The 14,757-nt window shown below is 39.0% G+C and overlaps 1 protein-coding gene and 1 pseudogene across 2 annotated transcripts in view; one reads left to right on the top strand and one right to left on the bottom strand.

Annotated features, from left to right (window-relative positions):
• The window catches only part of KIAA1328 (KIAA1328 ortholog), a 348,132-nt gene that overhangs the window by 221,750 nt on the left and 111,625 nt on the right, over positions 1 to 14,757 (bottom strand). The gene's annotated exons all lie outside the window — the stretch shown is intronic.
• On the top strand, positions 1,275 to 12,073 carry LOC103349354 (serine palmitoyltransferase 1 pseudogene; annotated as a pseudogene).

Consider the following 14,757-nt stretch of genomic DNA (forward strand, 5'->3'; position numbering starts at 1 on the left):
AGGGAACCCCTATCAAACAATATAAAAACCAACTGACAGTGGTTCACTGATCTAAATATGAGTTAAAACTATAAAACCCTTAGAAGAAAACATGAAATTATATCTCTGTGACCCTGAATTAGATGATCACCTAAAACCATGAACAATCAAAGAAAAAAATAATTGTATTTCAAAATTTTTGTGCTACAAGAAAACTGGAAAGACAACCTCCAGAATGAGAGAAAAACATTTAGAAATCATATATATGATAAAAGACCAGTATTCAGAATATATAAAGACCTCATACAACTCAACAAGACTATTAACCCAATTTTTAATAAGAGCAAAGGCTTTGACTACACATATCTAAGAAAATATAAATACTTCTAAGGAAAGTATAAAAATGGTCAAGAAGCTCAAGGAAAGATGCTCAACATAATCAGCCATTAGGGAAACACAAATCAAAAGCACAATAAAATACTACTTCAAATCAACGATAATTAAAGACTAATAATACAAGTGTCGACAAGGAAATGGATTAACTGGATCCCTCTTGGACAGCTAATGGGACTGTAAATTGTGATGACTCTTTAGAAAATAACTTAGCAGTGTTTCAAAAGTTAGACAGTTACATTGTGAGCCAGCTGTTCCACTCTTTTTTTTTTTTTTTTTTTTTTTTTTTTTTTTTTTGACAGGCAGAGTGGACAGTGAGAGAGAGAGACAGAGAGAAAGGTCTTCCTTTTGCTGTTGGTTCACCCTCCAATGGCCACTGCGGCTGGTGCGCTGCGGCTGGTACATTGCGCTGATCCAAAGCCAGGAGCCAGGTGCTTCTCCTGGTCTCCCATGTGGGTGCAGGACCCAAAGACTTGGGCCATCCTCCACTGCACTCCCGGGCCACAGCAGAGAGCTGGCCTGGAAGAGGGGCAACCGGGACAGAATCCGGTGCCCCGACCGGGACTAGAACCCGGTGTGTGCTGTTCCACTCTTAGATACATACTCCAGAGAGTTGAAAACAGAAATCCACACAAAAACTTCCATGTGTGTATTCAGAGCAGCACTATTAATAACAGCGAAATAGTGAAAGCAGCCTAAATGTCTACCAACTGATAACTGGATAAACAAAATGGGGAACTGTGGAATACTGGTGCAGTAGAATATTATTTGGCCATAAAAAGGAATCAAGTACTGCCATATGCTGCAACAGGAATGAACTTTGAAAACTTTATGCTGAATGAAAGAAGCCAGACAAAAAGAGGCCACATATTGTATGGCCTCATTTATATGAAATGTCCAAAATGGGCAAATCCATACAGACAGAATGTAAATCAGTAGTTGCTAGGGATTGGGACTGGGTAAGGAACTGAGGAGTAACTGCTAATAGGTACCAGATTTAGGGAGAAGGTAATGAACATGTTCTGAAATTAGATACTGAAGGTATCTGTATACCTTTAGGGATATACTCAAAACCACTTAATTATATACTCCAAAAGGGTACATTTTAGTATAGGTGAATTATATCTCAATAAAGTTATTATTTAAAAAAAAAATGGGGGCAGGAGTACTATCATTGTTGTTTAATTTACAAAGGAAGTTCCTATTTACATTAAACATAAAGGGATTATAAGTTGACATGTGTCATGGTTTTGTTTTGCACAACACCGGTTAAGTGAATGTTTCCTTAATAAAACTACCACCATGAAGTTTTCTGCCCAGATGCCTCTCCACATTTTTTATAGTCTGGTATTAAAAATATGGCAACATAACCTGGGGTACTCTCTTTCACAGCTCCTAAAACTTACACTGTACACAGGGTACTACTACTAAATAATCAGGTGTCTGAGAATCCCATCTAACAGTTTTGTTCCTTACTTCTCAGTGTGGTAACTTCCTCCCCAGGACCCCTTTTCCTTCAGACCATTCCTGAATCTCCCCCTTAACATTTAATTTTGCATCCTCTTGGTAAAGTAATCACTTTCCAGTGGGATCATTCTGTATAAACTCTTTTACAACAGGTCATCATGAATAAGAGTGGGAATGGTGATTGATTTCAGCATTCCTAACAGTTCCATAATCTAATCATCGCTTCTGGGAAGATTCCTGTTCTAATAACTTTTGCCAATCATGACTGCATAAATAACCAATTGCTTGATTATTTTCATTATTAAACTTTAATAACAACAACAAAAAAGCAGTCAGTGATAGCTTACATAGAAGAAGAGCTGGTTCACAATGAAAGAACAGTTTACAAGGCTTAGACAATACATTAATTAGAACAGCTTGTTGAATGCCTGGCACTTAAAAAAAAACAATAACAATAGTATGAGTGGTGTCTAAATAAGCTAGTAAGTTTTCAGAGTCCATCTATCTTGGACCAGGCTGGTTTTACATTTCCTCACTTTTTGTCAGGGAGCTCCAAAAGACAGAAATGATTTGTGGAGGCTCCAGGAGTCTCTGCTAGCTATTATGTATATAAAAAGAATTTTTTATTCTAGTTGTTACCATAGGCAGTAATGTTTATAGTAGGTGAACATATTAGTCTGGTCACAGAGTGTGAATTTTACTCTGGAAAAATCAAGCCCAATTATACAGCCTAGGAGTTAAATGTCAGCATTTGAGACAAATTATAGGCAAATTCATTTAAACACATGCTATGTGGCAGAATATAAAAACAGGTAGTCCTACCTTTATCAATTTTTTATGTCTTTCTTGATTCACCAGCTTTCAAAATATCCCCCCTTTCCTTCCTCCCTAGCACAATGAGATTTCAGCTCTCCATCTGGAGAGAGATTTATGTTAGGAAAATGCAGGTAAAAGGCCCTCTTCACTGATTTGGGGGGTACAATGAAGAGAAGATATATTTGACTCCGTCCTGGCCAACTGACAGAAAAAATGCAGTAGACATAGAAAAACGAACCTAAGGGAAAGAGTACAGCAAACCATGACATGAATTTAACACACTGGAGTCTGTCAACCACTATTTAAAAACTGAACAAAACAGCCGTCATCACAATCTCTTCAGAGAGAGTCTTTATATAACCTAAACATAAAAAACATAAATTGCTATTAAGCAAGATCACATCAAAACCTAAATACTGAATTAATTATCTGAGATGGTTGTGTGAAATGGTCATTTTACAAAGTTTAAAGTCTTCGTTCCAAAATGCATTACATAGAAAAATAAAACTAAAGATCAAAGCAGAATGAAGAGAGAGATGAACATTGAAAAACTCTGTATGACAGAAAAACCTGAGGTGGAAAGAGGAAGACTCAGAGACTGACGTACCCTTACTGGGCTGTCAAAGGAGAGGGGAGAGGTTGGCTTACGCTTCAAGAATTGAAGAGTGCATCCGCATCACCTGGTCTCACCCTTTCTCTGACACCTGAGAAACTTGGATCTGGAATTTAGTAATCCTAATCTAATGCAGAAGCAAAGGGAAGCTTCTGTGAGTGGAAAAAAGGTGAATCAGTAAATTTAAAAAAAATATTTTTAGAAACAGAATTCTTTGGAAAAATGGCTGAATTCCATTCTAGGTAAGCAAAGTACAAAGTGAGCATGAAACAACTTTTTACGGTATAATAACAAGGAAGTGCTCAAAGATAATCAGATACAGTCTTGTCACAGGAATAGGAGCTAGCTTGAGGAAGACTCATGGCCAAATTTGGTCAATTTGAACACTAAAGTAAATTAGCTACACTATTAATAGAAAATAGAAGAGATAAAAATCCACCAGTTCATAGTGAGACATCAAAACAGGAGAAAAAGTAGAAGGGAAGAAATTCGAAGGTTGTCTTTACAGAAGGATGCTAGTGCTTAGAAAGAACGGTCAAAGTTTCAAAATGACCATTTTACAAACTCCCAATGTACTTCAGACAAGGATCATTAATGGATACTAAAACCATGAGGTGAAAGGTTAATGAATAAGACATTCATACGGTGTCAGGATTACTTACTTATAGCAAAGCAAAGGTGTACTTTAAATGGTGAAATCTGATGGTCGCCACCCAGATTAAGTCAATAAATTTAGGAGCACTAATAATGGAAAGCTGAAATCATGTACCTCCTAATGCATGAAGTAGATAACAATGCCGATGAAACAGTCTTGACAGATGTGTTTAAACTGAATCTAATTAAATGTGTAAACCCAACTCCCACTTAATAGGAATTAGGTGAAATAAAGGAAAACGTTAAATTATACCACCAGAATACAAACAGTTTCATAACGTGGGAGATTTTACAAAGTATGTTCCCTAAACTCTTCATAAGTCAAAGTCATGAGGGAAAAAGGCTTAGAGTGGGAGATCTATTCCACATTAGGAGACCCAATACAGCCCATGAATCATGACTAGATCCTAGATTGGAGAAAAAAACAACTATAAAATTCATTATTGGGACATCTAAAAAAATTGGAATGCAGCGCTGGCATTCCACATGGGCAATGGTTTTAGTCCCGGGTGTTCCTCTTCTAACCCAGCTCTCTGCTGTGGCCTGGAAAAGCAGTAGAGGATGGCCTCAGTGCTTGGGCCCTTCCATCCACATGGGAGACTGGGAGGAAGCTCCTGGTTCCTGGATTCAGATCTGCCCATCTCTGGCCAATGTGGCCATTTGGGGAGTGAACCAGCAGATGGAAGACCTTTCTCTCTGTCTCCCTCTCTGTAGCTTTACCTCTCAAATAAAAAAAAAATCTTTAAAAAAACTTAATATGGATTCCATGGAACAAATATTAATTTTCTTAGGTATCACAATGTATTCAATAAAGTGAAGTATTCTTATTCTTGAGAGATGAGTCTGAAGAAGGAGTAACATATTACACCTGTCACTTTCAAGATCTAAGTAGAAGGTATATGGCAACTCATTACAATTGTTTTCAACTTTTCTTTTTTAAAAAACATTCTTTATTTGAGAGGTAGAGTTACAGACAGAGGGAGAGACAGAGAGAAAGGTCTTCCATCCGCTGGATCACTCCCCAAATGGCCTCAATGGGCTGGAGCTGGGCTGATACGAAATCAGGAGCCAGGAGATTCTTCCAGGTCTCCCACATGGATGCAGGGGCCCAAGCACTTGGACCATCTTCTACTGCATTTACAGGCCAAAGCAGAGAGCTGGATTGGAAGTGGAGCAGCTGACACTCGAATCAGCGCTCATATGGGATACCGGTGGCATCACAGGCAGAGGCTTAGCCCGGTATGCCATGGTGCTGGCCTCTCAACTTTTCTTTGTATCTGAAAACTAGCATAATTTTTTAAATGTTGGGAGAAAACTCTTTTTTGGCTTTGTTTTTTTATTTATATGCATTTTTGTTTCTACTATTACTCAATCTCTTCTTGTCTTCTTACTTTTGCCATAAGTTATCATGGGAGAAGCAGACCCACAAGCATCAGGTTAGTCTCTTAAGAGCTCTCCAGGATTCCATTTGCCCTCAGTCATTAAGTCAGGTGACAAACTGTGATTAGGATCTGATGATTTGTTAACCAGAATTTGCCCTGAGTGCTTGGAAGGGATACATCCTAGTTTTTTCCAAGTCATTTGACAAATGCTATCTGCGTACTCTGTAAGAAGCATAAGCAGTACAAGGGCAGTCATACAGTCAGTAAAAGCACAGCTTTGGATCCCAGCCCAACATTCTAGGTTCAAATCTTAATTCTTGGATTTAGAAATGATGTGACTTTGGCAAATAACATCTGCAATGTAAAATGGATTGTTGGTAGAAAGAAAAACTGATTGTTAGTGACAAAATAATTTTAGATAAAAGTTTATACCTGTTTATTAAGTTGTGATCTGCGCATGAGTACAACCCCCTGATACAAGTCTGTTACCTAATTTAGTGGATTCAACTAGCTCCTTTAGAGCTTTTTAGCTCCCCTCCTTGTTTCTTAGCGAATTTGATAAAGATGGGGCAGAAACACACATGGAACTGAGATTCTTTAGAATTCTGTCTTTGGCTCAGGTCACTATACCGGTTTGTTTTTCAGGAAACCATTTACACAATGGAGACTCCAGGTTTGTTTCTTCAATTCTAAAGCTAAAAGCACTTATGCAGATATCCTATACAATAGGCTATCAATGTGCCAGATTGATCAGAACTTTGATTTCTTCTTTTATAGTTTCCTATTCACATAATGCTCTAAGAGAATGCATACTTCCAAGCATTCTTTTTAGACACTAAAGGTAAGGTTACAAAAATATTTCTATTGAAAGCCACATATTTTCCTCTTCTAACCTGCTTAAAAATTTCTCCTTTATTCAAAGGCTCCATGTTTCAGCTATAGCTGAAGAAGAAATATTTTTCCCACTTGGAAAGGCTGCGTTAAATCAATCCAGCCTTTTATGAGTTACAAGGAACTAGCCTAGACCTGTAGAAGAAAAAGCTGTGATCACACTCCTCCTCCCTCAAGTGAACTGCATAGCAATGATTAACACTTGAAATTTTCCAATTTCAAAAAGGGTAAATTCCTAATGAAATAGACCACTGGAAATGGTCTGTACATGACACTTTCCAGGCCCCGAAAGGCTGCTCAGTAAGACTGGCCTTGTGAATGACACTTTGTGTAGCAGAGCTCAACACACTAAATGGGGCCCTCCCAGCTCCAGCCATGAGGAACAAAGTAAAAGTTCCTCAGAAAGAAGTCATCTTAATCCATGCCCGCTACCTTCAAGCAGAAGAAATTTGTTCTTGTCATTTAATTATAAAACCCTCCATGAGGGTTTTTCAATACAATACCTCTGGCTCTTCTAACTCCTGTATTTGTCTATTTTAGTTATTTGTGTGGTTATGTGAGACCAGTCATTTCTCAGTGTTTAAGAGGTCCCTTGATGGTCTCCTTCCTAAAAAGAAGAATCCAGTGGCCTTACGTATTCCACATATATTTCATTTTCCAGCTCTTTCACTTTTGTGCCTGTCATCTCTCCCTTGTGATTCCTCATCGGATAGTTCTTGGAAAAGTCAAATACTACCATCACCTATCACAGAATTAAATGCCTATCACCAGAAACAGGTGCATGAACTTGAGTGTTCACATACAGCTCAGTATAACCTCTACTGGGGGGTGGGGCAACTTTAAGTGCTTTGAAGACATTATATTTCATTCTCATTAAAAGAAAAAATTTCTCGGTTCTATTATTAGTCTCATTGTACAAATAAATTTGCAGCACAGAATGATTAACAACTTACTCCCAGATATGCTGCCAGTGAGCCGAGATGTGGAGTAAAGTCTTAGAACTACCATACCAGAATTTCCTTAAGATGGAATGTGTGCTGGGTTTTGCTAGAAGGCAGATTCTGATTTTTTGAGATCTGAGATCCAAAAGCTCCAGATCCTACGTTTCTAGCAAACTACTGCTGCTGCTACTCTGGAGAGACATTCTGGGTGTACACATCATCTCTAAGACCCTTTTCTCCACCAGTGGCAGGAGGCTCATTCCCCTCCTTTTCAATGATGTGTAATACACTGTCAAATTCCTTTATTTCCTCCCTTTAATCCATCCTTAGAATATATTATAAATATATTCTAAGTTCTTACACAATAGATTCACATCTAATATACTGAGAATTTATCTGTTTTGGTCAACTGTTTTGTTTTGGAAGGAATCACTTACAAAGCACCGTGGCTCACTAGGCTAATCCTCCGCCTGCAGCGCCAGCACCCCGGGTTCTAGTCCTGGTTGGGCGCCGGGTTCTGTCCCAGTTGCTCCTCTTCCAGTCCAGCTCTCTACTGTGGCCCGGGAGTGCAGTGGAGGATGGCCCAGGTCCTTGGGCCCTGCAGATCCTTGGGCCCTGCACCCGCATGGGAGACCAGGAAGAAGCACCTGGCTCCTGGCTTTGGATCAGCGCAGTGTGCCGGTCGCAACGTAGCCACTTGAGGGGTGAACCAACAGAAAAAGAAAGACCTTTCTCTCTCTATCTAACTCTGCCTGTCAAAAAAAAAATATATATATATATATATAAGATGTAAAATTACCTATTTTTTTCATTTAAAGGAAACAATATTTGAAACTTTCAGAACAGTTTAACATTTCCCTTGTGCTTGAAAACTGGGGTGGTAACAATTAGCAAATATTGGCCGGCGCTGTGGCTCATTAGGCTAATCCTCCGCCAGTGGCACCGGCACCCCAGGTTCTAGTCCCGGTTGCTCCTCTTCCAGTCCAGCTCTCTGCTGTGGCCCGGGAGGGCAGTGGAGGATGGCCCAGGTCCTTGGGCCCTGCACCCGCATGGGAGACCAGGAGGAAATACCCAGCTCCTGGCTTTGGATGGGCTCAGTGCCGGCCGTGGCGGCCATTAGGGGAGTGAATCAACAGAAGGAAGACCTTTCTCTCTGTCTCTCTCTCACTGTCTATAACTTTCTCTCTCTGTCTCTCTCTCTCACTAACTCTGCCTGGCAAAAAAAAAAAAAAAAAAAAAAAAAAAAAAAACCCACACACAATTAGCAAATATTACCTGTAGGCCTTAAGACTTTATATTATAGGGAAAGTCAATGGGAAAAAACAATTAAAATTCTTTTCCCTACTTTCAAATAAAATCTACTCTCTACCTTGCCCAAGCATACTTTTAAGCCTAAATTACAGTAGCATTTCTGAATTCAATTCAACACTGCCAGACCATTAGCTATGGTCTTGGGGAATAGCACAATGACCAAAGGTGCATGCATCTTTTAAGATAGCATGAAACTATCACCCAATATGAATAATTCTAGGTAAAAATCAAACAAAGTTGACAAAATAGTATCCATAACTACAGTGAAAAGGGCAAGTTCTTACTCAATGGATTCACATCTAACACTGTAAGGTTAAATTGGCAAAACTAGTATAAATATATCATTACTTGACGCTGAAAATGAAGCAACTGATCACAAATGCAAATTACTGCTCAGAGAAAAATTAAGTAACTTCTGTGTAGAGGTTTATTATCTAAACTCAGCAAATGCTGCAAAGATGGCAGATAATAAAGCATTTTATGAACAAGTTCACCTCACTGGTTCTTAATATAATTGAGTTTATATGGACTGTTTAGCAGAATGATGCTTAAAAAATTGGTAAAAAATCAGATTATTTGCCTGACCCTCTACTTAAGAAATATTACAAAGGAATAACCTAAAACAACTTAGAAAAAAATTTTACAGTGTCACTAAAATCAAGCAGTTAGGTTTTGCTTTAGTATTTTAACACTATTTCCTTCTAAATAAATTAATCTAAGAGGCAATATTTAAAAGAACAATCCCTGAGGCCTAGGTTTTTACTATGCACTCTTAACAGCAATTAGACCTACTTCAAAATTTAAAAGTAACAAACAGAATACTTATAGCTAGTGATTTCTATTTTATTTTTTTCCTGTGTGTGTATGACTGTTTTAAGTAATTCTGCTAGGAGGCAGAAACTGCTATTTAGTGGTGATTTTTTCCTTGAAAACTAAATCTCAGCTAACTCAGCTCACCCAATTCTGCACTGGAAAAAGGGAAAATATCCTCTTTCAGACAAAGATAAAACAACTAAATATAGAAGGATATGTTTATAAAATCGGGTCAGTGTTAGTAGCCAGAAAAAAACACAAACTTATGGAAAAAGATAAAATAAGTGTGGTGAGATTTTGTTTTTCCAGACAAGATGAAGTAGACACAATTCTCCCTATCCTCTTATTATTATTTTTTTAAAGATCTATCTATTTATTTGATAGGAAGAGTTACAGAAATAGAGAAGGAGAGACAGAGAGAGAGGAATCCTCCATGCACTGGTCCACTCCCCCAAGTGGCTACAATGACTGGGGCTGGGCTACGCTGAAGCCAGAAGCCAGGAGCTTCTTCCGGGTTTCCCACAGGTGTGGCAGGGATCCAAGGACTTGGACTATCTTCCACTGCTTTCCCAGGCACATTTGCAGGGAGCTGGATCAAAAGTGGTATAGGGGGGACTCAAACTGATGCCCATATCGGACGCCAACATGCAGGCAGCAGCTTAACCTGCTGCGCCACAGCGCCAATCTCTCCCTATCCTCTTATTAAGTGCAGCTAGAACTCCTAGTTACACACATTAAAACAAACATGAGATGACTGAAAAATGGAGAGAAAGTAGATTGATTAGGGGCCTCAGAGCCTGAGGAAGGACATAGCAATGGGGTGCTTTTTTTTGGGGGGGGGTCTCATATCCTGTACTGGGCTTTGAAGGAGTCAGCAACTAATAAATGTCAATGGGCAAAGCTCTCAAAAAGAAACAAAAACGCAAGGGAAGCCTGCTGGAGGAAGCCTCGTCTGGACTTCTCTGACCCCTGGGGTGATATCAGGGAAGACTGAGCAGACAGCCAGGACTGTAGTCTTCTGCCCTTAGCATTGTCAGCGGGCACCTCATAGCAAGCAGGAAGATGTCAACAGAGAGCTAGCAGGTAGGTGAACTTCCAACCCCACCAGCAATAATGACATGCCCATCCCAAGGTTTCAAAGGAGACCAAATGTGGACTCTAAACTTCGACTACCCCAGCCAGGAAGTAACAAGAAAAATACTTCTTCGTACACTGGGGTGGTATCACAAAAGTTTTGCTAGGAGAGATTATTTAAATAAGACTAGCAATGCCCTGACTCCATGTCCCTGCCTGGACTGGTTCCTGGGCATTCTAGTCCCAGCAAGCAGACTGTATGGTGAAGGGATGGGGCAAAAGGGGGCCAGGACCCAGAGTCTCTGAGGTGCCCCTCTTCAGCTTTGTCTTGGTGTGGGAAGCAAATGGGCCCCTCCACGCCTGCATTGGGACTGATGGTAAAACGGAGTTCAGGAAAGTCTAGTGGAAATTTCTGTCTCGGGAGGTACTGGGGAAGTTAAATCCTTGTACGTCTGAAACAGTGCATCGGTATAAGCATTGTTATAAATTGGACTGGCCCAGTTTTCGTCCAGGCTCCAGCTTACCGTCTAATTTTGGAAGGAATTCTAATACTCTGAATAATCAGACTTCTTTTCTCTAAAACTTATAAATTACAAGAACCATCTGATCTTACAGTCCAGAAGAAAGAATTGATTGAGGAGTGGCAACCAGAACCTCTTGTTCCTCTTGTCTCCAAAGACCATCCTGCTCTCAACTATAACACTGTTTCAGGCCCTCCAAGCCACAACATTGTGCTGAATGGAAATGAATGTGTGAATGTGGCCTCACTTAATAGTCTTGGATTGCTGGATAACCCTAAGGTGAAGGCAGCAGCCTTAGCCTCTCTAAAGAAGTATGGTGTGGAGACCTGTGGACCGAGAGGATTTTATGGCACATTTGATGTTCATTTGGATTTGGAAGACTGCCTGGCAAAATTTAGGAAGACGGAGGAGGCCATTATATATTCTTATGGGCTTGCCACCATAGCCAGCGCTGTTCTTGCTTACTCTAAGAGAGGAGACATTGTGTTTGTAATCGTCGCAAGGCTTGTGTAACTCGATATTTCATTGTGGTAAAAGGAATATACATGAATACTGAAACTATTTGTCCTCTTCCAGAGTCGGTTAAATTAAAATACAAATACAAAGCAAGGATCTTTCTGAAGGAAAGCCTTTCATTTGGAGTCCTTGGCGAGTATGGCCGAGGTGTCACTGAACACCATGGAATCAATATTGATGACACTGATCTGATCAGCACCAAATACAGAGAACTCCTTGGTTCTGTGGGAGGTTTCTGCTGTGGCAGGTCCTTCATCATTGACCATCAGCAACTCTCTGGCAAGCAATACTGTTTTCCAGCTTTGTTACCTCCCGTTAGCTGCTGCTGCCATTGAAGCCCTCAACATTATGGAAGAGAACCCAGGAATTTTTGCAGTTTTGAAGGAAAAGTGCCAAAAAATTCATTAAGCTTTACAAGGCATTTCTGGATTAAAAGTGATGGGGGAATCCTTTTCTCCAGCATTTCACCTTCACCTGGAGGAGAGCACTGGGTCTTGAGATAACGGTGTTAAACTGCTTCAGGAAATTGTAAATCAGTGCATGAACAGCAGTACTGCGTTAACTCAGGCAGGCTATTTGGACAAAGAGAAGTGCCCCCCTCCCCTGAGCATTAGGGTCCTGGTCCCAGTGGAGCAAACAGAGGAAGAGCTGGAGAAAGCCGCAGCCACCATCAAGGAGGTGGCCCCGGCTGTCTTACTTTAGGCTGAGCCCAGCCCTGGTGGCTCTTGCCACACGACTTGTGGAAGAAGAGACCTCTTGCTGGCTAGGGAGAGCCCTAAGGAGAACTCCAGGGTGTTTGGCAGGATCATCACCAGTGTGCATATGGGCCAAATGTGTATCCATGAGAAAAAAGCTGATTATTTCTAAAAAGAAAACACATATAAAAACCCAGGAACTGATTTTTTTTTAAACAGGACAGCTAATGAAAGCATATAACATGTATTTAAACTGTGCTATTTAGTACTATTTAAAAGCTTTATTACCCTCGGATTTTGTATTCTTTTCATTGTCATTGTTTAAAACTGGAGCCTCAGTTTGTCTTCTCTCGCTTCTATTAGTAATGATTCTGTATGCACTCCAGAAGACTGCCTAGGGAAGTGACTGTGCAGCGTTAAAGCCAGAAACATTCTTCATTCCTGGTACAAAATGTGTAATTGAAGATCTGACCCAGCCACTTCTTTTCCAGTCTTCATCACGTGAAACTAAAACTATGTAAAGGAGCACTTTTTTGCGGGATTATTACAGACTTTTCATTATATTTGATTCCTAGAATTTTTATATGCATTAAATATTAATGTGACACCATTTCTAATCTAAGCATTCCTAACCACAGAATACTCATTACAATTCCTATATAAGCAATGATTTAAATCAAATCTTATAATGATTGACCTTTGCACTTACATGTTGACTTCTAATCTGTTTTAAAAAGATTATCATGTTGATCCCAAAATAAAAACTATATCCTTGGTATCTAAAAAAAAAAAAAAAAGAAAAGAAAATAAGACTAGCATATCATACACTAAATTTCCAGATACTTGCACACTGAAAAAAATGACTTGCTATACCAATGACCTAAATAAACTTGAATGAGAAAAGATAATCAACAGATGCTAACACCAAAATGACATAGATGTTGGAATTATCTGGTGAGGATTTAAAAATATTCATAATTAAATGCTTCAATGCATAATTATACATATGACTGAAACAAATGAGAATGTCTCAGCAAAGAAGTAGAAGGAATAAAGAAGCAGCAAATGAAAACTTTAGAAATGAAATAATAATAATAATGAGCTTACTGGATGGGCTCAACAGCAAACCAGAAAGGATAAAGAATTGGTGAAGTTGAAAATAATATAATAGACATTTCCCAATTTGAACAACAAAAAGAAAACTGAAAAAAAAAAAAGCAGAGTCTAAGAGGTATAACAAAAGACCCAAGATCTGTGTCATTGGAGTATCAAAAAGAGAACAGAAAGAGGGTGGATATGAAAGAATAGCTGCAAAGTCCCCACATTTGGGTAAGAAACATAAACCTAGATTCAAGAAGTAGAGAAAACCCAAACAGGATAACGGAAAGAAATCTATTCCAAGACACATCATAAACAAACTTCTCAACACCAGAGGTGAAGAAAAATCTTGAAAGCAAGAAAAGGCAGCACCTTATTTCAAGGGGAGAAATTTTTGAATGACAGTGGATTTCTCATCACAAAATATGGAGGCCAGAAGGAAGTGACATATTTTTCAAGTGCTGAAATAAAAGAACTGCCAACTCAGAATACTACGTGCAGTAAAAACATCTTTCAGAAATAAAGGAGAAATCAAGCAATTCTTAGATGAAGGACAATCAAGAGAATTTATTGCCAGTAGATCTATTTTAACAGAATGGCTAGAGAGAACTCTCTAGGCAAGAAGGAAATGATGAAGGAAGAGACTTTGGAACACCCAGAGGAAGAACAGACAGAGTGTAGATATGGGAAAACACAACAGACTCTCCTTTCTTGAGCTTCTATTTGACAGGTGAAACAAAAATTATATTGTCTGATGTAGATAAAGAAGAAAACTTACAGGGAATAAGTAATAATTTAAGTAATGCATCTGTAAGCACAATACCTACTCATTTTTAAGTACATTTTGTTTTACTCAGTAGATGGCCAATATGAACTTGCTAAATATCCTTAACTTCCTCACAAATCCCATCCCTCAGTTTCTGGCATCCAATAAATGTTCAATGAGTGGTTCAATGCAGTAATGCTTTCTAAGAAAATTTCTCTACCTGTGTTCCAATTTCATCCTCTTCTTTATAATTTACAATACTGTCCTATAAATTATTATATCTTTCTCATAATCTTAATAGTTTCTTGCTACTGTTCTTAAGCCTTCAATTAAGTGCACAATAAGAAAGTTTCTTCTCAATGCTTTCTTCCTAAGATACCAACCTCTCTCTCTCTTTCTCTCTCTTCTCCTTCCTTCGTCATCAAAACTCTGGAAAGAGTAATCCACACTCATGGTCTCTACTTTTTCATTTCCAACTTACTTTTGGATCCAATATATTTTGTTTTCCCTGTTCCTGGTCTATTTAGACTGTATTCTTGACAAGTATTCGCGAATCTAATAATTGCTAAACATCACAATCAGGTGGACTTTACCCTACTTGCTGGCCACTTTCTCCTTTTAGAAAGGTCCCCTTACCCCAGTTTCCCAGTTATTGGTCCACTGTGTTGTTTCCTTACTGACTGCTCCTTCTTAAATCTTTTTCACTGACTTCCTGATTTTACTCACCAATAAATAAAGATATTCCCTAATACAACGCCTTAGAACTTATTCTGTTTTTATTACCTTTCCCATGGCCTTACATTGAATTTTAAATTCAATATATGAAC

This window comes from Oryctolagus cuniculus, chromosome 10 (assembly GCF_964237555.1).
Source record: "Oryctolagus cuniculus chromosome 10, mOryCun1.1, whole genome shotgun sequence".
Classification (NCBI taxonomy): domain Eukaryota; kingdom Metazoa; phylum Chordata; class Mammalia; order Lagomorpha; family Leporidae; genus Oryctolagus; species Oryctolagus cuniculus.